Genomic DNA, 14873 nt, shown 5'->3' with positions numbered 1-14873 from the left:
AGAGACCCAGCTCCCTCAGCCTTTCCTCATAAGGGAGGTGCTCCACTCCCTTAATCATCTTTGTGGCCCTACTCATAATTTTTCTCTCTAGCTTTGTGGAAGGCACAGAGGGACCCAATCATTACAGTCCACCAGGCTGTTTTAGTAGACTATGGCAAGAGTGACCCTGCAGAATGCCATTTCCTGAGACAGTCATCCTTAAACTTGACTTCAGAGGGAGGAGACACAATGCTCAGTGGCACATCAACCTCTAGGCAACACAAAGCAAGAAACTGTAAGTTGCTTCTCTACCAATATGAGGTTCCTCAAGAGTGTTCTGCTTTTAATGGGTAAAAACAAGCTCCTCGCACAGCTCCACAGAGGTGAATGCCCTTGTGTGGGCATTCTGGAGGTCCTACTGCATCTTTTGCGTCTCTGTGAGAATACAAACCCTCCACACTGAGCAATTATCGACACAGGAGCTGAACATTTCATCTGTTGGGAAGCTGAAACAGGAGGTTTTTGCCTGAAGCCAGGTAGTATAAGATGTAGACTCACAGCATAACAATACTGTATTTCACCCAAAATTGCTGTACCTCTTAAGTGGTGTGAAATAAGCTAAAGATAATTCTCTTTGCACTTTTTCTAAGACCATTATGACTCTAGCTTTAATCTTGTTTGCAGGACAAATAACTATTTGCAAAGAGACTCAGCAAAAACAATTTTCACTGGCTCTTGTCATGGTTTAGCCCGGCCAGCAACTAAACGCCACACAGCCGGTCTCTCACCCTTCCTCATCCCCACAAGATGGCGAAGAAAATTAAAGGAGAAAAGGGAAATAGACTTGTGGGTTGAGAGAAGAACAATTTAATAATAATAATGTATGAAAATACATATGTATAATGATAATAATATATACAAACAAGTGATGCACAGTGTAATTGCTCACCACTTGGTGACCAAGGCCCGTCCTGGCCCGGACTAACGATCCCGAAACAGATAAGTCCCAACACCACAATCCTGGATCAGTGAGAGAGAGAGAGAGAGAGAGAGAGAGTACTCCGAGAGTCGGAGAGTGAGAGCCCCTGGAAGAGCAAAAGCCCTTCTTTCTGGTCAACCCTTATTTTTATACTGGGCATGACGCTGCATGATATGGAATACTAATTGGCCAGTTTGTACCTCAATCCTAAGTCTAAGTACAAATCATAAGGGGAGTTGTGGACCCTCTGTCCCGGCCATGCTCCCCCCTATCTTGTTGTGCTCCTGCACACTGGCAAGAACACGGCAGCTGAAAAGTCCTTGATGTCTCAGTGCCACTATGAACATCAGTGTGCTGTCAGCATTCTTCTCAGAACAAATCCGAGACTAAAACCAAAACACAGAGCTCTTCTGGCTGCTAAAAAGAACTAACTCTGTCCCACCTGAAACCAGGACACTCTTAATCCCAGGTACCATTTCCTGCCAATGAACTAATTGTGGAGTAATATCCAACAAGGGTAATAAGCAGGTGAAGTATAAATGACAGGCTATATAAGGATACTCATGCCTTCCCTTCCAAGCTACTTCCGTAGCACAGTCGAGATAGTCACCTCAAGAGGGAGAGATGCAAGCTCAGTCTGAGGGAGCCTGTGAAGCCAAATCTTGTTGCATAATTTGGAAGCATACACTACAACCACACCACGCTAAATGATGGAATCAAAGTATTTATAATTCCTACCCACACATTCTGTAAACCAACACATAATTAACCAGAAACTTATTATTATTAATAAAAAAGAGTTATAGAATTAATTAATGTATATTTTCACAACACTGAAAATAAATGAAGAAGTTGCCTTCTGTCGAATTCGAAAAACATTAGACCAATCAAAAATAAAAAATAAACACTATTAGTCAGAAGTATTCACTGCTTGTACCACTCCCTCCCTTCTCTCCCACTGGACCTCTAAATTTTTTTTATTCATCAAAATAAAGTATCTTATCTTCACTTCCTGAGAATTCTTTGCAATATTTTTTTTCTTTTATTTGTGTCTTTTCTTTCCTTTTTTTTTTTCCACCAGCACTTTTTCAAATTTGGCATTGTTTATTCCATGACAAGCTATCAACCTCTTAATTTCTAAGGCAGCTCATGCAATTCTCCAGCTTTCCTTATGTTCAGCAGATAACGAAGCCATGGCTGGTGGTTTACGAATGCTGTGCACATGTTCACTAGTACCGTTTTGGTATCGACACATGCGTTCTGACACTATCTGAGATTTAGGAAGTTTATACCTAGAGCAGAACACTGACTGATAAAATACTTTGGTTTAGTTGCATTGATACTCTTTCCTATGTCATCACACTTAACTTACGTGACATTTTTTCCTGACCACTGCTTTCAGTACTATTGGTGAAAATTTGGTACTATATATTTTTAAAACCACAGAAGTTTCATGGAGCTGGTTCCCTTATTTCACCTTCAGCAAATCATCGTTATGTCTGTCTGATTTTAGCAGGGCATGAAATTATACCTCAGCAAAGTAAATTAACAAACAACACTAGGGATAGCTGTTGTATTTCTTAGTGTCATCAGTTCAGATATATAAATTTATTCCTCACTATATCCTTTATTTATAAAAAAAAAATCTACATAAGTAATGAAGCAAAAGACAAAAAAGACCTTCACAATAATTCTGTTCTCTTTACTCTGCAAGATAGCTTTGTACTGGCTTATCATCACGAAGATGCTTACAGCATGCAAAAATGCTACAATTAAAACTTGTATTCCCCTGAATATATTCACAGGAGCTGACACAAAAACATACACCAGGTAACATAGGAAATTAAAGTCTGAGTTTAGTTCAGAAAGACAAAAGAAAGGCACGAGAAGAGCAGAGAAACTTTCATTTCCAGTGGTCACTGAAATCTTTAGAGATGTGCAAGCCATTCCTTGGAAATTAATGTGCTCTTAAGGTCTCAGAATCTTCTACATAAAAAAATCTGAGCTATTCTTCACCAGTTTCTATATATGTCATTAAAATTCTTACTACTGATTTTAGTAGTGTGTTTTTTGCTTTTCAACTGGGTTAGTTTCACCTTTTGCCATACTTGCACTGGACTCTCATCAGGATCTCAAAGTAAGTAGTCCAACCCTGTATTCTCAGTGGAATCAAGACAAGGTATTTCAAACTTATTTCAGAGGGCATAAGAAGAATAGAGGGAAAAGATAAGTGCTCCAGAGATCCAACAGGGAAGTATTCAGAGAAAATTATGAAGTCTTCTCGCTGTGCATCACCAAACATGCCTTTCATAAAGAGGAACGATTTACCATTTTGTCTGTGTAAACAGAACATTTGTGCTCCTAAATTTCTGTCAAAATGAATGGTTTTCATATGTAGAAACTGTTGTGCTTCTATAAACACATAGTGGTAGGCTTTGTGCTACTACTTATTTTACACATAACATATTAAGATACCTGTAAAGTTTTGGTCTTTTATAAGCACAGGACAGAAATACTATTTTGATGTTGATTAGATGAAAACACAACAATCCAGCTGTAGGGAAAAAAAAGGTAGAAAAAGATATCTTATTTATTCATCAGCTAACATTAATAGAAATTATACATGCAAACTTTCTTTGGAAGAAAAATATAATAATAAGAAAGACATGGAGCTGTTGGAACAAGTCCAAAGGAGGGTAATGAAGATGATCAAAGGGCTGGAGCATCACTCCTATGAAGACAGGCTGAACGAGTTGGGGGTAGGTCAGCCTGGAGAAGAGAAGACTCCAGGAAGACCTTCTAGCAGCCTTCCAGTACCTGAAAGGGGCCTACAAGAAAGCTGGAGAGGGACTTTTTACAAGGGCACGTAATGATAGGACAAGGGGCAATGGCTTTAAACTGACAGAGAAGAGATTTAGATTAGATCTAAGGAAGAGGTTCTTCACTCTGATGGTGGTGAGGCACTGGAACAGGTTGCCCAGAGAAGCTGTGGATGTCCCTTCCCTGGACCTGTTCAAGGTCGGGTTGGACAAGGCTTTGGGCAACCTGATCTGGTGGAGGGTGTCCCTGCCCATGGCAGGGGTTTGGAATGAGATGATCTTTAAGGTCCCTTCCAACACAAACCATTCTACGATTCTTTAAGTTGAAAGTATCTCATGGTTAAAAAATGTTAGGTTTCTCTCTCTTGTTGCAACCTGTGCTCAGAAAGTATAATACTAATAATATCCTTTTTGCTCCCCATGTGGTCTTTTCTGTTTGTACCAATATGATGGTTGAATATGTGAATTATAAAATCAATCGCAGCCTTCAGGAGGAAACTGCATATATGCTGCTTTGAGACATGCCTCTCTCGTACTGTCCCTCATTTCCTTAACAAGAAGGGAATAGATTAAGCACTAAATATAGAGGTGTATAGGAGGACTTGATGCAAGCCAGTCCAGCCACCTGTGAAAATACAGAGTGCTGTCATAGCTTCATTACCTTATTGACAACCAATTCAAAAGGGAATTCAAAGAAAATAGAACTAGAATTGCTTGCCTACAGTCCACCAAGCAAGATTTAATTGGTTAAATAAGGTATGTTATTCCTTCTGGCCTGCTTATGGTACCAGTTAGAAGTTATTCCAAACAGAAACTACTTTATTACTTCTTTTATTAGGCCCTTATTAAATCAACAATCAGTGTCTAGAACCTTTTCTCCTTCTCCTCTCAGTATTTCTTTCTGAAGCATGCTGTCAAATAGGCAGACTTAATGAAAAACCAACGCTTATAAAAAAAAATCTGTTGACTGATGTCAATCTCATAAAACTGCTATTATGTTTATCTAATTGGTGCTTACACGCTTATTCCTGTTTAGATTATCCCATAAGAATTGTCTGCAGAAGTTGTCACAACATTATCCTTAGAGTTTTCAAATGTCCATGGTCGAAATTATACAAACAAACAAGAAATTAAGGTGTTGACAGCATTTAAATACAGGTATATTAGAGGTAAAAGTACATCCCCCTCCCTCTAATGCCACTGTATATGATCCAGATGCAGAAAATAATACAAAGTTAGTATATTGGCTTAGTGATGGAGAGGAGCCTTTACTCAGTCTTGCCAAGGCATCAGACAGCATGAAGACCACAAGTGCAGATTAAAGATGCATAAATGTCCACTACAGGTAAAGATCAGCAACAGACCATTATCATTCTGGAGCAATAAACTTAGGAAGCCTGGACTTCCTGCAAAACAAGACAGTTTTTTGACCCATGTGAATCTCTTTAAGAAGTACAGGCAGGTTTTTGTCCACTGTAATTCTCAAATTCCTGGGCTTCAAAGCAACATGCTACTCCATATAGGAGTGGTACCACACGAAGGATTTTTACATCAAGTGCACAACTATCTTCAACGCTTTTGCAAAACTGAAGTTATACCGGAAGTAGAATGCTTTGTATAATAGGAGAAATTATGGCAATGTTAGGTACCCTTGATGTAATTTATTAATGCCCATACTTTCTTAGTATCACATGTATGTGAACATTTGCTCATAACAAAGACCAGAAAGAGGCTCACTGGCACTTGGGAGGAGTAGATACGGGATTAGTTCTTAGGTCAAGGGAAGAAAATATGCCTCCATGCTCACATATTGCCAGTTCTCTAACCCGGCTTCAGAAATGTCTGAAATTACCTAGAAATACAGAACATTTTACACAAAAAAAAAAACCCACATATTTTCTGCTATTTTGTCCTCAGACACAGTCACACTATCAAAATCAGATAGAAATCAGCATATTTGCAGGACTCCAAATAACGCATTTGTTGTCTAGGAGGCTACAAATGTACTTTATACTGGCTCAACTTTTGCATCCTGTCAAAGACTTCTCCATATTCTGACCTAAGAATTTTCCAAGTCAAGTCTGTATTTTATATCTTCAATAAAGATCAATATCTGTAACTGATACACGCACACACACAGAGATCTATCTATATATGCACTTACACACATATAAAATACTTGCATTTCTCACAGACGTGAAGAGATGAACGGAGCAATTAGAAGAGAAGATGAAGTTGAAATATATTAGCCAGCTCTAACTCAATCTTACATCTTTTCGATTTGTTTGGGGTTTTTAAGGCTACTATTATAGTACCGGAAATCCACTTGCCTGACAAGTGCTAAGTACTGAAGCCTCTCAAATAATACTAAAAATCTGATAGATTCAGTTACTAAGGTAGCATTATCAGAGTAGCATTTTCTACTCTCTCTTCCTTGACTAATCATAAAAGTCTCCTTGAAACACCCTGGAATATCACCTCCAGATTCGTTGAAAAAAATTAAGGAAAAGCTACAGCATCTGAATCATTTTAATACACTTAGGATACACAGGGCACTTGCTGAAGTTTCACCAGTACTGTGTGAATATTAATAGAATGAAGACAACAATGTTCAGTTTTTACCTTACAACACAAAGTGCAGAACTAAGATTCTTGTACCTGCACTTTGTGGTTGTTTCAACATCTCTCAAGTTAAATCAGAGTAGTTAAGAAATACTAAGCCAAAGTAGTGCTTTTGGAAAAAAATTAGAAATAAATCTAAAAATATTTTCTGACAATTCATAAAGAGCTTGAATTGTGGAACACTAACATTTTTAAGTTTTTATTTGGTTGCACATTATGCCAAACTTTATTATTATTATTATTATTTGGTTACATATTATGTCCAAGTTTACGAGTTGCTGCTACTTTAAAATGGAGTGCTAGACAAGGAAAATATCTGAAATACTTATTTTTAAAGGATTAAACTGCTACTATCAGTTCTGAAACACTCTTCATTAGTACCTTTCCCTTTACAGTTTTCAGGAACTTGCTAACTAGATGATGTTTAGTTAAACTATGATAATTACATATACAAGGGAGAAAATTAATATACTGGTTAAATTCCAGCTTATAAACTCCCAATCTCCTTCAAGATACACTTTTTAGGCATATTTATATATGATACCTTAGTAGGAAGCTTTTCTCTTCCCCATCTCATAGTTTATTTTTAAATTATGACTCTTGATTGGGACTAAGAACCTCTGAATTCTGTTCTCAGCTCTGCCATCAGCTACATGAATCTGCCAAAATCAGTCAGTCTAATGTTTTTGGTTCTTCATGTAAAAGGAATCTTCTAATAATTTTGATAAGAGGACAAGTTCATCTTTCTCATTTGCTTAAGTATTTTGATGTAGACAATTAGACTCCAGATGAAAACAAAAGTTTAAATTCCTAAGTGGAGTTTTTTATGTAATGTTTGTAAAATCAAATTATTCCACTATAGCTCATAGAAAATTCTTTGCCACAAGCGGCACAGCTGTAAAGGGCACTATCATATAATTTAATAACTCTGGGAAAAGACGACCAATCCAGAAGAGGTCTGAGTCACAGCAGGCACCTGCACCAGCAGTCTTTGCTAAAAAACTTTTCAGTGGAAAAGTTTCATACTCTTATACAGGTTTGGATGCTTTCCACCTTGAATTCACTTTAAAAGAATTTCTGAAAAATAAGCTATTGCAGTTTAGCATGCATCACAGTGGATGTATAACCTATAATGACACAATACAAAAATCTTGCTCATTAGATTCAAAACCTTAATAGAAGAGGAAAAATGTTTGTTTGCCCTTCACTAAAATAGAGCAAGTTAGTAATAGCAGGCATTAAACATAAGGCACTTGGCAGGGTTTTCTTCACCATCAAGCTGTAAGTCCAAATGCCAAAATAAATCCTTTTTTTCCAGCAGTATGAATATAATTTAGCATTTAAAAACAGAAAGAAGAACTTACAGGTAAAACAATCTTTTAGCAAATTTCTGCTATGACAGAGCTTCACATGGTCCTTCACATTGCTTCCTGGGTTCATTTCCTAGAACAAACAGAAACAAGACACATGTGAAAACAGTTATATCATCTTAAAATACTATATACCTAAAGTTAATAGCCTTAAATCATGTTATGAAGCAAGCATTAGAAAAAAAAATTAATGCTAGTGTCTTCCAGATGGTACAATCTAAACCAACACTTCTGGACTTGAAAGGTAGTCTTAAATAACCTTTATCAAATCCTGTACCAGATACTGGTTCCCATTCATCTTTCTGTAGACTCTCAGATTGATTTCAGATTAATTAAAGATTAATCCTTGATCTCCCTGAGCACAGGAAAACCAGATACAGTTTTCCCTTTATCAGCCACACTAGAGTAAAAAGCCTTTCTGTAGCCAGCTAACCCATATGGCATTGGCAGGATACCACTTAAGAATAAATAAAGCTTAATAAAACAAAAAAGCCAAAACATGTAATTTTTTCACTAGCAATGTTTTTACACACATTTGCTCGCAAAAGAAAGAGTAAAACACATCAAACATTTAACTAAAATAGTTGTCTTATGAGGGCAACAAATAGAAGCTCTGTCCAGCAAAGCACCCAAACAAGGTAAACCTGAGGTGTTGACAGTGGGCAGCTCCCTGCTGTGGGGGACAGAGGCCCCCAGCTGTCACCCTGATCTCTTGCCCAGGGAGGTTTGCTGCTTGCCGAGGACTCAGATCAGGACGCTGTGGAAAGGCTGCTGTAGACTATTACCCTCTGCTGCTCTTCCACACAGGCACCAATGATGATGCCAAGGGCAATCAGGAAAGCATCAAGCATTGCCTACATTGCTGTGGGGTATGATGGGCGTGGGGGTGTCAAGGGCATGGGTCTCAGGCAGTTTTCTCTTTAATCCTTCCAGAAAGGCAGAAGGTTGTGAGGAGGAGCAGACAGTTCCTGCCAGTCAACAATTGTGCAGCTGGTGTGGGCAATGGAGTTTTAGTTTTTATGTGATCATGGCATGCTCTACAAGGACAGAGGATTGTTTAGCAGAGATGGTATCCACCTAAGTGGGGAAAAACACTTTTGTCAACAGAATGGTTGATCCAGTAATGAGAGTTTCAAACTAGTAATAACAGGGGAAGGAGAGGATGACCAACAATCAAGTGAGGAAATGAAGGACCATGTTGGCAAGCAAAGAGTATGGGGCAATGTGAATAGGAGGAAATTTGTAAGCAAAAAACCAGTGCTGTAGGGGTCCCACCCCAACTGTGTCCACATACATAGGGAAATGTCTACCAGGCAGAATTATGGGGAAAGTTCTCCTACCTTTTCTAGTAAATCAGCATGCTTTTGTACCTCTCCAAAAAGCCTGTACACTAATGCACACAGCATAAGGAACAGAAGGAATTTAGAGGTCTACATGCAGTTGGACCTCACTGGGATCACAAAGAAACATGTAGGGTAAGTCACAGGAACATGAAGAGGAACAGGAGATGCTCCTACTGGTGTATGGGCAGCAGAAAGAAGACTAGGCAAAATGGTGGCCCACTGCTTAATGCTAATAGAGACTTGCCACAAAGAATATGAGGAAGGCCAATACACTGAATGCCTTCTTCATCTCACTCTTTAATGATAAAACCAGCCCTCAGCAATCCAAGGCCTGAGATCAGTGGGAAAGCCTGGAGCAAGGTAGATTCCCCACAATGGAGGAGGATCAGGTTAGGAAACATTTAAACAAACTGGACACAGATCCATGGGCCATAATGAGATGCACCCACATGACTGACGGAGTTGGCTCATGCCATTGTGAGACAACTCGGTAACTGAAGAATCATGGTGATCTGGGCAGGGAGCAAATTCCGAGGACTGGAAGAAAGTAAACATTGCCTCCACTTTCAAAAAGGGCAAGAAGGAGGATCCAGAAAACTGCAGGCCAGTCACAGCCTCATCTCAATCCCTGGGAAGGGAATGGAGAAAATAATCCTGAAAACCATTGCCAAACACAAGAAGGTGTTTGGGAGTAGTGAGCATGAATATATGAAGGGGAAATTGTGCCTGACCAACCTGATAGCCTTTCACGATGAGAAGGCTGGCCCTATCAGCAAGAAGAGAACACTAAACATTGCTTACCTTGACTTTAATAATGCTTCCATCACTGTCTCCCATTGTTTCCTCCCTGACAAACTGATAAAACATGACATAGGTAAATGGAGAGTGAGATGAAAATTGGCTGAACTGCTGGGCTCAAAGGTTTGTGGATCTGCAGCTCCAAGTCCATCTGGAAGTCAGTCATCAAAGGCACATCCCAGGTGTCAGTATGACAGCAAATACTGTTTAACATCCTCATCAGTAACTTGCAAGGTGGGACAGAGTACACCTTCAGCAAGTTCACAGATAATGCAAAACTAAGAGGTTGATACACCAGAGGGTTGTGCTTCCATTCAGAAGGATCTTGACAGGCTGAGAAATGGGCCAACAGTAATCTCATGAAGTTCAACAAAGGGAAATGCAAAGTCCTGCACCTGGCAGGAATAATCCCGTGTACATTGGAAGAAAAGGACTTCAGGGACAAGCAGTTGCCTGTGAGCCATCAATGTGCCCTCACAGCAAAGAAGAACCACAGCTACCTGGGATGCATTAGGAAGAGGATCACCAGCAGATTGAGAGAGGTAATCCTTACTCTCTAACTCAGCACTGGTGAGCCATCTTGAATGCTGGGCCCAATCCTGGGCTCCCTAGTACAAGAGAGACATAGGCTTACTGAAGCAAGTCCAGCAAAAAGTCATGAAGGTAATTAAAGACTGGAGCATCTTTTGTACGAGAAGAGACTGAGACAGATAAGTGACTAGAGAAAAGAGGGATCTTATCTATGTTTATAAATGCCTGATGGGGGGCAGAGTAAGGAAGGCAGAATCAGACTTTTCTCAGTGGTATCCAGTGAAAGGACAAGAGGCAATGGGCATAAGTTAAGTACAGGACATCCTATTTAAATAAATTTTTTTTTTTTTCTGTGAGGGTGGTCAACCAATGGCACAGGTTGCCCAAGATGGTTGCAGATTCTCCATCCTTGGAGATATTCAAAACTCAACTGGACATAGTCCTAGGCAACGTTTAGGTGACCCTGCTTTGACCAGGCGGTTGCACAATCTCCAGAGGTCCCTTTCAACCTCAACAATTCTGTGATTCTGTGAAGTGTTTTATTTAACTGGTCTTTGCTTAAAATAAATTGAAAAGAGGTTAAATTAATCACCCATGAAAACTCTTCTCCATGATGCGTGAGAAAAAAAAAGACAGTCAACATCATTGTGCTTTAGCTAGAGTAAAAGGCATAAAAAGGTTATAGCTGAAAGCTAGCAACATATAGTAACTCTGACCCTAATGAAAGCCAACATGTCTTCTGGCCTCTCTGATGTTAACGGCAAGATTTTACAACCATAGATTAAAAAGCAATGGAAGAAATTCAGATACTCTGAACCGATTCATTGCAGAAGCCATAAAATTTTCCCCAATAATTCCTGCTTCTAACTGTCCTAGCTTTCCTTGAAAAAGCAGAATTTACATAAATATACAACTTCAGGCAGATATTCACATGTGATATTTAAAATGGATTAACAGCAAATACATTAAATGTATTTTGTTTCGCAATTGAAATATATATGTAAAAAGAAACAAACATTACTCTGATCACTCAAAAAAATTTGTTGACATGCATTCTAAAAATGTGAATCAACTGCACAGTATTCAGTGGTATGGTATTTCATGGCATTTCATACTAAACAAAAACATCGATAGCTATGTGGGCATCCATGGGTTTATGACAGCATGGCCCAAAGAACTGTTCCACTGTATGTGGAGAAATCAACCCATGGACTAAGTTTTATTACTCATGGAGAATAGAAGCACAGATAGATTGTAGATTAAAAATCCAAAGAAATTTTTACAATCACTGTACTACTTAGGAAAAAAAACAAATCCTTTAGCAGTTGAGCTCATACATCTTCAAGAGCGCAGATTAAGTTTTTTTTTTCCCAGAAGCTTTTTCTTTTTACAAGTTTGAAGTTGAGTTGTTGTTTTTCACTGCCAGGGAGACTGAAGAGTACATGTTAAACAAACATACAGTGGATTTCTGCACATATGTACTCTTCCGAAGGCCTGTTGCCATGTATATAGCCACATGGGTATCTTTTTTGTTCACGTTGCTAAGGAAACAAACTTCTGTGTCAAACATGATTACAAAGACATTGTAGTTCTTAAACATAGTGGGTATGTGTCTTTTCTCTTTTTTAATTTTTTAATCAAGAAAAGCTAGCATATAAGATTAAAGAAGAGATCTCAATAGCCAAGGGCATATTAAACTAACAAAATTACATTTGAAATAGAAAGATTTTTCATTCCATAGTGTTTATGTACTTAGACGTAACTTCAGAGGCTAGACCAAAGGCTTGTAGATTACAGCATAAAGTTAGGACAGTACTGGTTTTGCGTAACACAAGGCAGATGAAAAATAAACCTGAAATTTGCTTTGATTTGTTGAAAATGCAAAATCTATAGGAAACCTTCACTACTGAACTATTCATATCAGACAGTTGTTTATCAGTGGCATAAGATAAAATACTACAAAAGTATACTATTCCACGTAAAGGAAGACAAAAGAAGTTTGCTACAAAGAACTGTGTTCTGCAAATTAAGCTATCAGCATACCCATTAAAAAAGGATGAATCAAAGAACTATGCTACATAGATCTGAGTCCATGTTTGCATGTTGTTTCACCGAACATTAGACAATCTCTATTCAATATCTGTATCTATTTTATTTATCTTGGTCCATCTGCTCTGCAAATGTTCTTGCAAAGCAGTTTCCCATGGCAACATCAAATATCACATAGTCCCAGTCTTCTGTTGAAGCACTTCTAACTGATCCACTCTTGAATTTCAAGCAGCATCTTTTTCTGCAGTACTTAAGTAAATAATAAATAAATGTAGTATTTCAGCAAACTGAAAAAAAAAAACAAACACATAAATAAAACAAATACCCATGAATAAAATCCACTAATTAGGGGATTTTATTTTGTTGTATTGTTTTTATAATTTCATTTTTGACAACAATCACAATTAAACTATCTAAGGCAGAGGTGGGAGATCTGTTACAAAAAAAAAATGTCAATCCATTGGTAGCTTTACTTGATTAAAATTTCCAAATCATTATGTTACATGTAGCAAAACAAACTGTGCACAATACAAGTTTTAAAGAATAAGGTTACACTATGATGGAAAGTAAGTTTTGGAATGAACAGCCCACAATGACTGCTTACTATGGGACAACTTCAGTTAGATATCATCTAACAAATTGTAACAAATTGTTAATTGCCCATCTAATTTTTTCATCTTCATGTTTACAATGATCAAAGAAATATAAATAACAGGAAACCTTCTCAATAGTTTTTATCTTGCATGAAAATGTAATAACAGTAATTTCTTGAAAGTAACTTATATTTACCTGACAGTTTTATCTTTAGAACCTCTTGTCCCTATTTTAAGAAGCAGTAGAAAAATAGAACATTCATTTTTAAGTGAAGATCTTCTGAAAAACTCTCTTAAAGTAAGCACTCAACAGCAAAAAAAAAACAAACCCTCAGTAAATATGTTAGTCTTGAGCACACTGGTTCTGAGCGAAATTGAAAAAAAAAAGTGTTGCTCAAGCTGTAAATTAAAGACTTGTCTTAAGTTAGGAAAACTGGCCTGCTGAATTTCAAAGTATCTATAATATCTGTGTTTTAGATTTACCTGTCCAAAACCACCAGAAGCTGCTAGGAACAGGCCTTATGGAGATTTAAAAGGTAACCAGACCTTCTGGGTCACTTGTTCACCACCGTACTTCAGTTTATAGTAGTTTATAACCTAGAGCTACTTTAAGAACTACTACATATTTATGCAATCTCAGATTCACAATAAACAGCAGAATGAAATTCCCATATTTTTTCTACCATCACTTCCTTTCACCTACACATTTACTTGGGTTATTCTTGAGTTTTCCCAGGCATTCTCTTCTGCTTATCTCAGAATTTGGCCCCAACGGGCTTTACAGATTGGTCTAGATTGCTGGTCTGTAAGGTGAAGTTCTGTATAATAATTCTGATATTTTTAGGTAGAAAGGCTTCTTTGCATGTCTTAGACACAAATGACGTTATGGGCTAAGATAGCAAATGTGGCATTTCTATGGAGCCCAGGACAGCTCTACAACAGGAGGACGGCTCAGCTGGTCTGTTGCATATGCGGCTAGTCCAGTCTGCTTTACAAATACATGCAAATGTTGCTGGACAGATAAATCTGAAATGCAAATAGAAGTGCCCCCCTGCCTGCAAATAAGAGCACATGAAATATCTCTTTACAAAACCACTTGTAAGCTCACCTGTTACTTTCCCAATGATTTCTACTACCCATTGGCCAAGTACGCTGCCTACAATAGAATTTCTATCTATTTGTGGTGAACAATAGATGCATTTTATCACTACACTCTAATTTTATATTATTTTTAACAGGTCATTAAAATATGCCCTTGAGTTGATGAGTGATATGTTTATGATTTCACATTTTATTTCTCCAGCAAAGGCAGGTAGTAGCACTTCTGCCATCAGTCACTACGGCGATGCTAAAAACTGGTAATTCAATTCCTTAATTGTATCAACCTAACCACGAATGTGTTTTATTATACTTTACTATATACAAAATGCTTGTCTTAAATGTGTAGATTGGTTTATAAGAAAATCAAAGGTAAAAACATTTCAGTCAAAACTACAGCGAAACCTTTAAAAAGCATATTGCTGCAAGTTTTCATCAAACCACAATTACTCTGTGTTTATTTGTCCATAGGAGGGTTAGATTTCTACTCATTTTAAAATACCATACTAAAAACATCAGTAATGAAATGATCAGTAATAGTCAATTTCATTATATGCAATAGATATATGTGAAATAAATTGGCTAAAAGCAGAGAATGTTTTAAAAATATTTTTCAAACATGCTACTTCAAAAGTAATGATCTAAACTAAAAATAAAAAATGAATTCTTAAAGGACTAACATCTTGCTTTTT

Source organism: Tauraco erythrolophus, chromosome 5 (genome assembly GCF_009769465.1).
Source record: "Tauraco erythrolophus isolate bTauEry1 chromosome 5, bTauEry1.pri, whole genome shotgun sequence".
NCBI classification, from domain to species: domain Eukaryota; kingdom Metazoa; phylum Chordata; class Aves; order Musophagiformes; family Musophagidae; genus Tauraco; species Tauraco erythrolophus.
The sequence above is the reverse complement of the archived record's forward strand: the minus strand, read 5'-3'. Positions refer to the sequence as shown.